General features: G+C 39.6%; 1 protein-coding gene across 1 annotated transcript in view; it reads right to left on the reverse strand.

Moving 5' to 3' along the window:
• The window catches only part of PRKN (parkin RBR E3 ubiquitin protein ligase), a 797,047-nt gene that overhangs the window by 433,417 nt on the left and 347,660 nt on the right, over positions 1-15,970 (reverse strand). The window lies entirely within an intron of this gene.

Consider the following 15,970-nt stretch of genomic DNA (forward strand, 5'->3'; position numbering starts at 1 on the left):
ACATAATATGTTTTACAAAACTGTGGGTTTTGTTGTGGTTTTTTTTCATTGCACCCCAGGGAAAGCCATAGCAATCATGCTGTACTTTGATAAGGTTTTGTTAGAAGAGATTGCTTTAAATGTCCAAATCACTCTATGCATAGGTAAATACAAGCAGATGGAAGACGTGCTTTGCAATATGAGCCACAGATTACGGTTTGCCATTTCTTTGTTCATACCAGACCTTTTTTCTGTGGAGGTTTGTACAGCAAACATTAAACTGGTATAAACGAAGTGTGAATTGGAAAGCAGGGGTATAAAAGCATCAGAAGAAATGATGACAAGAAGTCAAAAAAGAATGGCAGACGTCGATGGCATCAAGATATTAAGAATATAGATGATTCTCAGGATACCCAGTCTGGGGAAAACATAATAAATAACTCCTGAAAAGGATAAAAAAACAAATAAACTGCAGGGAGAGAAAAAGACACAGAGACTGAATGAAACAGTAGCATTTCCTAAAGGAAATTGGATGGGATGAAGTAAATACAATTACACTTACTGTCAACTTCTTTATGATCCTGAAGTCACATACAAAACCTAACATTGAGAATTATCCAAAAACCTTGAAAAAGATTTGTGAGGTGGCATTTCCTAGTGTTACCCCCTATTCCTAGCTAGACTATCTGGCCACATATTTCAGTGCATATCAGCATATGAATATAAGAGAATGAGTGTGGATGAAATTAGTCTTCTTTAATACAAAATCACTTTCTCTTCTATATAGCCTTGCACTGAGATTTAATAAAATGCGGTACTAAAATCAGACCAGAAACAGCTCTTTCTCATTGCCTTGAGCTTTGCAGTAAGGAGTTCTTCAGCTGTGAAATAGCTGCCAATTACCGGTTTGTTGTTTTTTTTTTCCTCATTAGTGATCATTTAGATATGTTTTATATTTCTACATGAGACAAATACAGTGCTATGCAGTAACACCTCTAAGATGGAATCTGGTAACTAGGATATGAGACTTATTAATACAACCTTCCTCCTAGCTTAGTCAATCCTGCTTCTCAGAGAAGCACTGACATATGCAATAAATTCAACACAAATAAAATATTTACATTCCCCTACAAGGACTCATTGTCTGAAATATGATAGTGGCAACATAAGAGAACTAAGGGGTAAGAGTAGAGTATAAAGATTAGCCTGTTATTTAAACCAAGTAACTGTTCACAAAACTTTTGAAGTAGTCATATTTACCTAGAGCTAACATTTTTAATAGCTAAATAATCTTTCCATCCTGTTTCATAACATCAGAAAGTAGTCCCAAGCAATAAAATATCCTTAAAGTCATACTTAGAGAAGATTTTCAACTTTCTATGTTTTCTCTCTCATTCAAGACTCAGTTACACACACAGCTTTTAAATATCAGCTCAGCTGGAAACATTTCAGCAGTCAAGAACAAGCAAATGGAACTACACATTCATCTGGAGTACAGTCACACCTTATCCCATCTGTAATTTTAATTTATTTTCAACCTTTAAAAATATATCCATTAATCTTTGTATTATTTGCTAATGGGTTTTGGATCTTGGATTTTCTTTCCCTTTTAATTTTATTTCACTTTCATTTGAATTAAATGGTAAGCAGGATTTATTTCAGTGCAGGAGAAGTCTTGAAAATATCTCTTTGCTCCGGTACACTTTCTGAACACAGCTAAGAGAATATTGCCAACTCATTATTCCAGAACACATAAACTATGGCCAAGGAAACATACAAAAAAGAAACATAATTTTGAAAAAAAAAGTACTTACCCACTATAATAGAACTTTCTTTGGGTTATAAGTAAAAAAGAGAGCAATAACAGAAGTAAGCTCTAACTTGAAATACTTTATTTATTTATTTTTCCTAAGGAGTGTTTGATGATTCCAATTGTTTCTGATAATACTGCACAACAGCTATGCTTTTTGTCATGAAAGATGCTTAATGAAGATGGAAGGGGAGAACAAAAGTGATATATTTCTTATTCTATACTCTAAGATGTATGGAATATTGCCTACAACTCAGAGAACAAAAACCAGAGAAAAAAAAACCCCACACCAAAATCAACCCACCAACCAAAAAATGTTGAGTTCTGTGCTATATTCTCAAAATATTTTATCTGCAGCTTTAGAAAATTTAGTTCTTAATACTCTTGTTTATCAGCCAAAAAACTGCTTGAAGAAAATTCCCCTACTAATTATATTTATGATGTGCTTTGGTGTTGCTGAATGGAGAACACTATGGAATATGAAAAACACTACTTGAAATAACAAAAGAAAATATTGCTACTTTCCAAAATTATTCATTGAAAGGCCCCCTGCTTGCATACTCTGCAACTAAAGAACAGGCTACCTTACTATTAAATGCAAACAGAACAGAGGGATCATTAAAATGATAGGAAAAAATATCCTTCAAGTTTATGTTGTTTGCTCAAAAGGAATGTTCAAGATGAAAGAATAAAACAAGCCATTTATAACATGTGTTGAGACTAGCAGTACAGTGAAACTTTTAAAAAGTTCACTCCTGCAAAACCAAAAGATATCGACCCACACAATGCACAGTTCTATAAAATCAACACAATAGTTTATGTCTGTAGGCCTGAGACATCAATACTGTAACAGGAGACCAGAAATACATGGAGAGATTGGAATCTAAAACATTGCGTAACAGTTCTGGCATAGAGTGGACTGCGCTTCCACAAAACAGTGAGAGCATGACTCCGGGACCGGTTTGGGTGAACTCTAGCGGAGCAGGGCTTTATTTTGGTTTCTTTTTGCGGCTTTACGGGGCCAGGTGGACCTGAATAAACAGTGAGGGCCAGCAGGATCATTCCCTTGTGTGCCTGTTTGGGAGCATGAAGTAGCTATTGGTCAGCTGCAGGAAATTTAAACACAGAGAGAATAGGAAAAACTGAGACCACAATACAGTGAGAGATCTCCCTCACTAGATCACAGCAGGCAGTGTATGCTGGGTCAAGTGACAGAGTGCAGAAGCCTTAGTGGTAGGCTGGGAAAAACATAGGCAGCATCAGGCAGAAATTAAAACATTTTTTAAATTAATTACTTTTCACCATCTCAGCCAAAATATAATGGTCTCTACCCAGCAGAAGAAGGTCATGCTTCAATGCCAGCCAAGATGAAGGTGGGTACCCAGACAGAGCACCCACAGGAGGATGCAATGATTCAGGTTGCTGGCTGTAGTGAATGCCTCAGTCTCTCCTTGGCAGCGGGGAGCTGTGCATGCTACAAGCAGGTAGAATTTCTACTCAGCCATGCAGCAGAGCTTCAGAGCGAGGCTGACAGATTGAAAGACAAAGTTGATAGGCTTAGGAGCATTACGGAAGCTGACGAGGAGATTGACTGGTGGAGCCAGGCTCTGACTGCCCTGAAGAAGGCCTATTAAATAGTGCTGAAAGGGAAATAACCCCTGTTGCTTTCCCCCTCCAGACTGAAGGCAGTAACCTAAGGGAAACAAGGAAGTGGAAGCAAGTCCATGGTTAAGGCACTGAACAAACTCCTGCCTTGCCCACCTCCCCCTGTCCCCTCAACAAGGAGAGTGGCAACAAGTTCCTGCCTGGCGTGGCAGGAGTGTTGCTTCAGTTATTCCTCCAGCCCCCCGGGTGCCCTTGCAGAACAGGTATGATGTCCTGAGAGTGCAGCCAGACAATGAAAAAGACAAACCATCTGTCTTGGAAGTACTCTTTGGCTAAGGAAGCCAAAGCCTAGCATACAAACATCTTCTATCACAAAAAAGAGAAGCGTCATTTTTATAGGTGACTCCCTTCTGATAGGAACAGAAAGCCCAGTAGGCAGAACTGACCCACTTCAAAGGAAAGTCAGCTGTCTCCCTGGGGCCCGGGTTAAGGATGTGGTAAGAAGGCTTCCTACCCTGGTACAGCCCACAGATTATTACCTGTTATTAACCTTCCAGATAGGTAATGACAACTTTGGAAAAAAGTTCCATAGCTGAGGGCTATCAAGAGACTCCAGGGCCTTGGGTCAACTGGTCAAGGGAGTGGGAGCACAGGTAGTGCTCTCTTCTATCCTACAACTGCAGGGACCAACCCAGAAAGACTGAAGAGGACTCACCAGATGAGTTCTTGGCTTTGAGCCTGGTGTCTTCAACAGGACTTTGGGTTTTTTGACAATGGGTCACCACACATGCCAGATCTGCTGGTTGCAGAGGGGTGCATCTCTCTCAAAGGGGGAGAAGGTTTATATCAGCAGGGTTGGTGGTCTGCATTAGGCTGCAAGACTATGATATAATTGGAACCACTGAACCATGACTAATGTTGTAATGGATAGCTATGTACTGTTCAGGAAAGATAGACCAGCAAGGCAAGGTGTTTGCTCCTCCACTGCCTGCATCAAGAAGTTACCATCAATACACTACAAGAGCCTTTTGGACTGGCTGTGCCTGGCTGTGTGAGAGCAACTCGAATGTGTCAAGTTCCACTGAGGGGGGGAGGTAGAATAGGTGGAAAGCTTGTGTGTAAGAATTAAGGGATGTAGAAAGGTGGGTGAAACTCTTGTGGGGGTCTACTGTAGACCACCAAATCAAGCAGAAGATGCTTATGGGGCCTTCTACAAGCAACTGGAGGTAGCCTCTAGAACATACTCCTTGGTACTCATGGGTGACTTCAATCACCCTGACATTTGCTGGCAAACCCACACAGACAGGCACAGCTAGACCAAAAGTCTCTTGTAGTATATTGCTAGTAACTTCTTGATGCAGGCAGTGGAGGAGCCAGCAAGGAGAGGCACACTACTGGACCTTGCATTAACTAATAGAGAAGGACTGGTGGAGGACATTATGGTCTGGAACAGCCTTGGTGACAGTGATCATGACATGGTGAAGTTTAGTATTACACAATGTAGAAGCAGGGCAGTAAGTAGGATTACAACCCTGGATTTCCCACAAGGCTAACTTTGTACTCCTCAGAGATACACTTGCAGGAAACCCATGGGCTAAGACACTGGAGGATAAAGGAGCCCAAGAACGTTGGACTATTTTTAAATGCCACTTCCTCCAAGCCCAAGATAAGTGTGTTCCCTTGAGTAAAAAATGGGGCTGACATGCCAGGAGACCTGCACAGATGAGCAAAGAGCTTCTGGAAGAAATCTCATGGAAGAAAGATACTTACAGTTCATGGAAGAAGGGACTTGTCACTTGGGAGAACTATAGAATAGTTTCCAGGGCATGTAGGAAGGCAATAAGGAAGGCCAAAGCCCTCTTGGAATTAAAACTGGCAAAGGAAGTTAAAAAGAACAAGAAAGGCTTCTTCAAATATATCAGTAGGAAAAGGAAGAATAGGGAAGGTGTAGGCCCACTGCTGAACGAGGCAGTGTTGATGAATGCCTTCTTTGCTTCAGTCTTTACTCCCAAGACTGAACTCCCCTATGAATTCCAGACCCTGGATGAAGGAAAAGAAGATTGGAGGAGGGAGGACTTTCCATTAGTCCAAGGTTAATCTCCAAACAGGTGTAGAGACCTTGAAGACAGTCAGTTTAGGACTAACTCTCTAATTTTGCCACAGACTGTCACACTCCAAACTCGTGTGAGCAGTTGTTACTTGTTAGGGCTGACATCAAAATGTCATATGCCTAACACATATTATGCTATATGAAACAACACTTTACAGAATGTTAACCTTGTAAGAAAAAACCCTTAAAGAACAACATAAAAGGGATGGACAAAAATGCATGCAGTCTACATAACTATCTGACCACTTCTTCAATAGAGAAGAAACCCTTTCTGCACTTATGTTCTCATTTGGTAAAAAAGTTTCTGATGAATGCATTTCTGTGTGTTAACTATTTCTATTTAGCAATGAATAAGGATGTCAAGAAATTACTGTAAAAGCAGAGACAAAATTTAGTGCTTTTTTTAGTTCTGAAAGTGTGAAGTTTTAATGTCACCTACTGCAGTGAATACCTCTAGATCAATTTCTTGCCTAAAGGCATAGGTCCCATGAAATTGTGAACATTCTATTTAACACTACAAATGTTTTCTTTTTTGGCAGCATATCTGATAGATTGTTATTCAGAGAAGGAAGCATGCTCTTGCATACTTTGTCATATTCCTCATTCGTGTTACCACTTTTGTGTCACACATCATTATAACAAGTGCAAGGGAGAAGAAAAAGTTCAAATGTACACAGTTGGTGTTAGCTACCTTTTAGGAAAGTCAAGAAGAAAATGCTCAAATTTATTTAAAAAAAAATCTTTGTTGATATTTTACCAAAAATATCTCTCCCTAAAATATGTTTTTTTCAAACAAAGCAGGAGTTTACATACCCTTAACTGCTGCTAAGTGAACTGCCTTCTACATGGCCAAATAACCAATGTAAGCAAAATATCAAAGTCATACAGAAACAATCAGTGGAAAGCCAGGATCTGAGATAGAATAAGGCCCAGAAAAAAAAAAAAAACAAAACTAATCCTTTCAATACATGTTCCCCAGTTCACTTTACTGTACTGCCAGAAAAACACTGGGGTTTTACAATCAAGTACCAAGATAGCCTGTGCCTCAGTTGATAGAAAATGAAAATACACATCTCTGCTTCTCATTTATTGCTGTATAAATAGGTAAAAAATTCTAAGAAAGCTCAGCCTTTGCATTTCTTATTCCCTTTTCTTAATAAGCCAGAGAACGAGGTGGGGGGCTCCTGGTAATTCCCCTGAATTACCCACATGTGTGCTTCTTTAGGACTGATAGGCAAAGCCATTTATTGTCTAAAGCTATTCAAGGTGTAGTTTTCATTTTTCAGATTATCAGCACTCTTAAATCCCCTTTCACCTGGATCATCTTAATTGTTCCCCTGAATAAGAGAAAACTTTAATATCATTGCGACACATTCTATTAGTAATGCTTCATTTCCTTCTCCAACTGAAAAAATGCATATATATTCAGTGGGTCTGAGGACAAACTGAAACAAATCCACTTCAGAAATTACATGGAATCAAGTATTTCTTTGGGATGTTCTGGGAAATACTGGGTTTGATGCTGAGCAGACACACTTTAAGGTTCCCACACCCCAGTGGAATTGCAAGCAGTGAATTTTTAGGCCAGAGACATATCTCTGTGATGAAAACAAAACACAAAACAAAAAACAAACAAGCAAACAAACAAAACACACACACACACATAAAAAACCCCAACCAAAACCCTATCTGTAAAACATAACAGTTTGTATGTGGAATGGCCACTGCTTGTAAAGTTAAGTAAAAAGCATTAGAATAGCTGTTTTAGTTACACTGGCTAGTCAATATGAAGAAAGCTGTACAGTCAATGAAAAAACTCTTAGAGATTAGAGCAATCAAATCTCTAGTGATTTTGTGACAGACTCATGAATGCATTATATATTTAAAACTGCTCCACTTTTTTTTCTGTGAGACAACAGTATTCTGACTAGTTCTGGTTACTGGAAGACATCTTCCTCAAAATAGTGGTGTGCCGTCCCAACTTCCTAATTCCCCTGTGTAGCTCAGGAGACGTTACCAAGAAAGTCAGATCAGGGGTTGAGCATTGTGAGCATCACCTAGTACCAATTATTTGGTGAATGCCACTCTGCACGTTTTGGTTTTGCTATGCAATGCCTTTGAGATCTAAATAGCTGTTCAGGTCACAGGATGAAAATTATTAACTGTAATTCAAATGTCTGCAATGTAATTTGGTTTGGAGTAAAAAACAATAAATAAAATTTAAAAGCACTTCTATAGGTCCCTATATTTCAGACAAGCAAAATCTTCTGTTTCTTTTATGTTTGGAATTCATCTGGAACTCTTTTTGCAACACCTGTTCCTGAGAAACTAACCTTAGGTTTTGCCTCTGTCATTGGCACTACTCTCTTTTAAGATGATCTCACTTAGTATTTCTTTCCTACTTGAGGTTCCAGTCAAAATCAAACTTTCTCTCTGTGAATTTCCTTTGATTCATGAACTTGATGCGTGATTGTGATACCAATAATGTAAACATTCTTCCAAAGAGTTGCTGGCTCTCTAAGATGGGAAATGCAACTGCCTTTTATGGATGGCTAACTGTATCACCTCCTAGGCAAATGATTGACAAATACACCTCCCACAGACTGCCTCAGTGGTTACAAAGAAATTCTTAACTCATTCTGAGGGAAAGGATTTGTGCATATTGTTAGACTAGCACTCAAGATGCAGCATGCAACACCTGATGTACTTTTCCAGTGTTAAAGAAGTATATAAATCAATTACTGCAAAAAGTAGAATAATGCATGTGATTCATTGCTAATTCTCTGTTAAGATTAAACAGGACAATAATCAAAGTTGTTGGTAGTGGATTTGACACTCTTTAGCATTGACATTTTGAATATTGCGATGCAAAGATTAAAATTGTTGGTCACTTTTACTACCCACATATGAATACGTGCATGAATCTCTCAAAAGGATAACCACTACACTCAGACATTTCTTTGCCATTAAAAAAATAAAATAAAATAAATCTGAAGTAATTTTTTTATTTGAAAGAAAAGATCTTGTTAAAACCTCAGAACCTGTTCTCAGCCCTACACATTCAGAATGGAATCAGAACAGTCAGAATGAATGGGATGTCACCAACCCTGACATGTTTTATATAAATTTCTACACAAATTTACACTTTCAAATCCACAGGTTCTCAGCTGTAGAACATGCAGTAGGAGGACAGCAGTTCATGGATGCTGTCAAAAGCATAAACTTTAAAACAAATGGCTTTACAGAATGCAAGGAGAAAAACTGATATCTGAGAAGATATGTTGATGTAGTCTACCTGGACCTCAGCAAGGCCTTTGACACCGTCCCCAATAGCAAACTGCTGGCCAAGCTGTCAGCCCATGGCTTGGACAGCAGCACTCTGAGCTGGGTTAGGAACTGGCTGGATGGCCGAGCCCAGAGAGTGGTGGTGAATGGTGCCACATCCAGCTGGCGGCCAGTCACTAGTGGTGTGCCCCAAGGATCAGTGCTGGGCCCTGTGCTCTTTAACATCTTCATTGATGATCTGGATGAGGGCATTGAGTCCATCATCAGTAAATTTGCAGACAACACCAAGCTGGGGACAGGAGTTGATCTGCTGGAGGGTAGAGAGGCTCTGCAGAGAGACCTCGACAGGCTGGACAGATGGGCAGAGTCCAACGGCATGAGATTTAACACATCCAAGTGCTGGGTTCTGCACATTGGCCACAACAACCCCATGCAGTGCTACAGGCTGGGGTCAGAGTGGCTGGAGAGCAGCCAGGCAGAGAGGGACCTGGGGGAGCTGGTCGATGGTAGGCTGAATATGAGCCTGCAGTGTGCCCAGGCAGCCAAGAGGGCCAATGGCATCCTGGTCTGCATCAGGAACAGTGTGGCCAGCAGGAGCAGGGAGGTCATTCTGCCCCTGTACACTGCACTGGTTAGGCCACACCTCGAGTGCTGTGTCCAGTTCTGGGCCCCTCAGTTTAGGAAGGATGTTGACTTGCGGGAACAAGTCCAGAGAAGAGCAACAAAGTTGGTGAGGGGTTTGGAACACAAGCCCTATGAGGAAAGACTGAGGGAGCTGGGGTTGCTCAGCCTGGAGAAAAGGAGACTCAGGGGTGACCTTATCACTCTCTACAACTACCTGAAGGGAGGTTGTAGACAGGTGGATGATGGTCTCTTCTCCCAGGCAGCTAGCACCAGAACAAGAGGACACAGTCTCAGGCTGCGCCAGGGGAGGTTCAGGTTGAATGTTAGGAAGAAGTTCTATACAGAAAGAGGGATTGCCCATTGGAATGGGCTGCCCGGGGAGGTGGTGGAGTCGCCGTCATTGAAGGTGTTCAGAAGGAGACTTGATGGGGTGCTTGGTGCCATGTGTTAGCTGTTTGGGTGGGTTGGATTGGTTGATGGGTTGGATGTGATGATCTTGAAGGTCTCTTCCAACCTGGTTTGGTTTATTCTAATAAAGGTTTTTATTCTAATTAAGAGGTCAAATATTTATATTGGAAGCCTTAGTTAACATACTGCTGATAATTAAACTGATCTCAAAGATACATTGAAATATCCCTTGATATAATGAAGGACAACAAAGTGCTGACATATCAAATTTCAATGCCTGTAAGAAGTATATATTTATTTAATTTCACAAGAGACAAAAGCAGCGTAGAAATATAGGAGAAATAAGAGAATCTCTTCAATATCTACTTTCTGACCAACTCTATTGCCCTTCTTAAAATGCCTCTGGCTAAGAAGAAGAATGATCTGATATTCATGATAAAAGCTGTTTAGGATGAGTGTTCTTTGCCTCAGTGAATACATCAACTTTGACCTGTGTGAAGGATGGGGCAGGGAGGTAGTTAACATTTAGAAGTATTATTACATTTTTTAGGCAATCCCCAATCTGGAACAGAAATATTTCCTTTCTGCATTTTCCCGAACTTCTTTTCTTTTTACTAGTAACAGTTGCAATCCAAATGTGCCAAGTAACTAAAAGTCATATTAGATTTCGCATTTTCTTCTTAGTTGACTTTGAATGTAATAAAAACATTACAAATACACAGTTCTGTATTTTTCAGAACCAAACATATTCACCGTACCTTTTATTCGATTTAGGATATCAAAACCAATTTGTTGTATATCAAATATTTGAACAGATAGTCTATGATATGGTTTGTACTTTGAAGGTACTACGATTATAGGATAGGAAATGTGCATGCTATTCATAATTCTTTACAAGACCTAGTGTTTTAGTCCTGACCAAGCCACTCCAAGTCATGTTTTATACATATGAAGATGTATCTAAAAACTCATCATAAATGACATTTTTGAGACATTTTCAAGGGCTACAAAATAGCAACAGCTTTCGTTCTGATCACACTCAGATCCTACTTTTATGCATATATTTTAAAAATCCCCACAACCAAGTAAAAGTCAACCAAACAATATTGGTTTAAACATGTATTGCCCTTGCCAAGGGACAACATTTCTATCTTTAATTTTTCTGGAATTCACTTGAAGAGCAACAGTGGTATTGTTCAAAATAGGACACCTACAGCTACCATTGAGGTTTAATCAGCAGTCTGATGCAATACAACCAAGACTAGTAATGACTGAAAAGATCCTACTATCCTTTTCATACCAACAAAGCTGGTTCTGTATGGTGGTGTATAGTTTACATATCTATTGTCTGCACTACAAAAAACCCGTTATTACTTTTCAATTAATGATTTGTATTAAAAAGGGAGGGGTGGATATAATTATTATTCAAATGATTGGATTATTAACTATACAAGTGCTAAACCTGGCCTGTGGAGACAGCACACAACTATAGATTAATAGGACTTCTGTGTGTAAGAAAAAGCAACAAGAAATGTAGTACCTATCATGCACTGTTCTTTCCTTGTCTACTAGAAAAGACACATTGAAAACAAAGAGCACAAATGTTGTGGGAATCACTTAGCTGCTGCATACCACACAATCCTATTTCAGCCACCCAGGAAAGTACTTTGTGTGAAAGTGACTTTTCTCATTTTTAACAGCAGCATTTCTCATTTGCTTTGCTTGTCTAAAGGCAGCCACACACCAAAGTTTCTTCATTTCTCTGCAAGCAGTGGCTCAGGCTCTGACAATCCCATCATAAATTCTACTGTCATTCTTTCTAGTAGAAATATTTCCATGACACAAACATACAATGAGCAGGTCTCTTCTGCTTGATCCAGCTTGTCTATCACCCATTTGCTCATAATATGGACAAAGAAATGGTGGCAATAGGCATTATGTCTCCTTTAAAAATATACCTTGCTCTGGAATCAAAGGTGTTATAGACAGCCTATCACCAGAAATGTGTAATTAACATTACAAGTACTGTAATGTCCATGGTACCATGGTATGTGAAGATACTGTAAGACAACTACAAGTAAAAAACTCCTCAGTGAGAATGGCTATGCTTTCATTCAAAATGATGTGAAAGGTTTACACCTTCCTTACTCTGGGAGAATGCAACCTGTCCCCTACCCCTCTTTGCTCTCAATTTTTCCATCCATGTTTAATTTAGAAACACAGTCTTTGATCAATATTAACTTATGGGCTGAACCAAGACTGCAGTTGTCAGGAACATTAAATTACCCAGCCCAGCCTCCAGAGCTCAACACAAACTGTTCTGTTGAATTTGTTCACCAGGTTTCAGCATTTATGAAAATGTTTATTTCAGAGAAATTCTTTTCAATTACTTGAGCCACAGAAGAAGACCCAGTTTCAGAGCAGCTACTTGGAATGTATTATAATCAGCATATCCTGAACATTAGTGCTGATTTCTACGACTTAAACTTTTCCATCAGCCTTTTTTAATGCAGAATCCATCTGTCTACATTTGTTATCAAGTGTTTCCTGTAGAGAATCAATCCTTTACCTTGAGCATAATTTCCTCTGGCAATCAGATTTCAATTTTTATGTGCACATAAGCCACAAAAAGTGTTCAAGGAGGGAAGAAACTCAAATGCTATATGATATCAGATCCTCAGGCTGTTTTGCTTCTTATGGAACAAAAAGTTGTTTGCAATTACGTTTGACTGATGTGTTTCTTTTCCAAACACACTGACAAGCACTTGGAGTAACAATAGTGATCAAGAATTCAAAATGACTACAGAATAAATGTAAAACGCATAAGAAACAGGACTCCCATACTTGAGCTGCATGGGTAACGTGACATTGTTAAGTCCCCCAAAGAATCTAATCTTAAGCTTCAAAGAAATGCCCACAGGGTCAACAATATCTAAAAGTTACCAAATAACTATAAACTACATCATTTCTTTAACTGACTGTTACTTTTCATGAGTATTCTATATGATTTGACTAATTTCATGGCCTAGTTTGTAGCACTTCTGCAATATAGGCAGTAGATTTTCACCCATCTGATCCTTTCACAACTGAAACATGTAAATGTGCATCCTTTGATATCAAAGGAACTGGTCAGGTCCAAAGCCTAGAAAAAAGATATTTTTAACCCAACAGTCATCTTAAAAAAAAACTGTTGTTATTTTTTGTTTTAGGTTTTTGGCCTTCAGATAATATTACCAATGTCCTAGAATCTCATATCCATCCATTAACCATATAGATGATCTACAAGTCTGTAACATAGCTGAAAGGCACTACTAAGACACCTTTCATTTAGCACTAAGGCTGTGCTGCCTCAAGGGGAGCATCAGTATTTATGTGAAGACCTGTGCAGACAGAATTAGGCTGTAATACTACAGGAGTAGCTCTTTGCCTCATCTCTCTGTGTCAGCTTTGAAAAATTGGACAGTTTGTTCTGTCATCCTTTCAGTGTCTGCCATAGATCAGGATATGAACGAGAACAAACTAGTCAAGAAACTGCCTAGTTCTGCTTGGAACAGTGAGAGATGGAAATTTAAGAAATGGCAGAAATGTTATTCTCTCCCCCTGCCTGAGACATGCTTTCCTTTCACTCTGAAGACTCAAAAATACACTAATGAATGTTTAGCACATCTTGAATGGTCACTGAACAAGGCAAATGGCTTTTTGAAATCTATTTGCCACTCAGCAACTAGTTACTTTTCTTTTGAAGCATGTTCTTGGCCCTGGCTATGCATTCTATTCGCTCTCCTATGCTGTACTTAAGTCTTGACTGAGCTCTACTGAATTATCAGGGTTAATACTCCTAGGTGATAAAGAACAGGTCTTGAGCCCCACCTAGACACAGAGGTAACATGCAAAGGACACTGAGCTGCTGTGTCCAGAGGAGGGCAACAAAGGGTCTGAAAAACAAGTCTTATGAAGAGCAGCTCAGGGAACTGGGATTGTTTAGTCTGGAGAAAAGGAGGCTGAGGGGAGACCTTAATTGCTCCCTAACCTGATAGGAGGTTGCAGTGAAGTTGGTGGTGGTCTCTTCTCCCTAGTATCAGGTGACAGAACAAGGGGAAAAGGTTTAGATAGGATATTAGAAAATTTGTCTTTATTGAAAGTGTGGTCAGGCATTGGACTGGAAGGTGGTAGAATCACCAGCCCTGGAGGTATTCAAAAAACAGATGGTACTCTGTGACATGGTTTAATGTCCATGGTAGTGTTGACAGTTGGACTTGATGATCTGAGAGGTCTTTTCCAACTGGAACAATTCTATGATTCTGTGATTCTAATCCACAAAGACTGAGACACATTAAACCCAAGGTTTGAGGAAATTCTGCAAAACTTTTCCAGTAATTATTTTTCAGATTTATTCTGTTGCCAGAGTTGATGGGATTGGGAGTAAATTAAACGTGTTTATTTTTTTCCCCTCTCCCCTAAATCTCCAGTTTAATTTTTTTACTTCTACATGGACTGAGCAGTCAGATGGAAAGTTATTGCATCATGCAAACTGAAGCTTTCTTAAAACAAAAAGCAACCATACAAAATAGCTTGCCTGTTTTACTTCAATTTTATGTTAGGAAAGGCAGTAATTTGAAAGATACAGATCCATGACCAAAGTCATTGCCTTGTAATGGGCTGTGAAGACATGGGTGTGCACAGCTACTGAGTGCACCACGGTGACTTGGCAGCATCCACACAAACAGGGACTAACTCATGCTGTCCAAAGCACCTGCAGCACTCTAGCAAAAGAACTGATGAGAATTAAAACTGCCCCAGACTTAAACGTGAGATGATAATCAAATGCAGACATACTGGTCTGCTTCACTCACATGATGTACAGCTTGCAGAGGTAACTGAGGCAATGAAGTTAATTTGGCCTCACAAACATGTTCACACCAATATCAGAGGTCTATTTTATCATTTATTATGACAGATCTTTTTTCAGGCTCAAAAATTTTCCCCTAGATGGCATAAGCAATTAAACAGCTAGTGTTTGCCATGCACTTTCCACTGCCTTTGCAGCTTCCTAATTGCTATTCACTCTGAACAGGCATTATCTCATTTAATAGCACCAATATTAACTAGGTAAGCACACAATCTAAAAAAACCTTCCCATCACACAACCTATGCACTCATGAATATGCAATACATATGTAGGAAGACCGTGCACAGAACAATCACTTCAGAGTAACAGGTAGTTAAATGAGAAATACACTTGTCTGTAAAACACACACACATTTATGTAAGTGTGCAAGCCTGTAAATTCTAAAGAGGTGCCTTTCCAGTTTCCTAGAGAAGTTACAGCTGGCTGTCAGATATGATTTTGCTTTGCTTTGCCCCTTTCGCATGTTTACAGTTTGAACTTCTCATTTAACTGCTATCACAGTATGACCCAGTCACGAGGAAACAAACTTCTACAACAATCACAGTAAAGGAGTTCAGCCCTTAACATGACAAGTAACCTTTACAGTTGCTTTTTCCAGATCCATAATAGGATTTTCCCCAACTACACCTTTATAAACACATACTTTTATTAAAAACAAACAAACAAGCAACTGAAGAAAACATGTTCAGCTCTTTCCTGAGGCTCACAGGACAGTGTGTATGCAAATACACTCCTGTAGATACAAATCCCTAGTTTACATGTACCATATATTATCCAGCTTGTCAGGGAAAAGGCTTAATTAGTGTGGAGTGCAGAGACGGGAACCCAGAATGGTACGGTCTAGGAACAATGCTCGGTACACTCAAGATTATCATCTGGAACTAAAGTTATGCTCAAATGAAGGTCCTCTCTGTGCCACTCCAATTGGAGATGGTCAGTGACCTGGTACACCACTTAAACACACACAAGTCTATGAGGCCAATGGGTTGTACCCATGGGTACTGAAGAAGCTGGCAGATGTACTTGCCAAGCCTCTTTCTATCATTTACCAACAGTCCTGGCTGCCTGGGGAGGTCCCAGTGGACTGGAGGGTAGATTCCCATCTATAAGAAAGGCTGAAGGGAGGATCCAGGGAATTACAGGCCTGTCAGTCTGACTTTGGCGCCAGGGAAGGTCATGGAGAAGATCATCCTAAGTGTCATTATGCACCATATGCAGGACAACCAGATGACCAGGCCCA

This window comes from Melanerpes formicivorus, unplaced genomic scaffold (assembly GCF_026170545.1).
Source record: "Melanerpes formicivorus ecotype bairdi unplaced genomic scaffold, bMelFor1.0.p_v2 SCAF_2, whole genome shotgun sequence".
In the NCBI taxonomy this organism is placed as follows: Eukaryota; Metazoa; Chordata; class Aves; order Piciformes; family Picidae; genus Melanerpes; species Melanerpes formicivorus.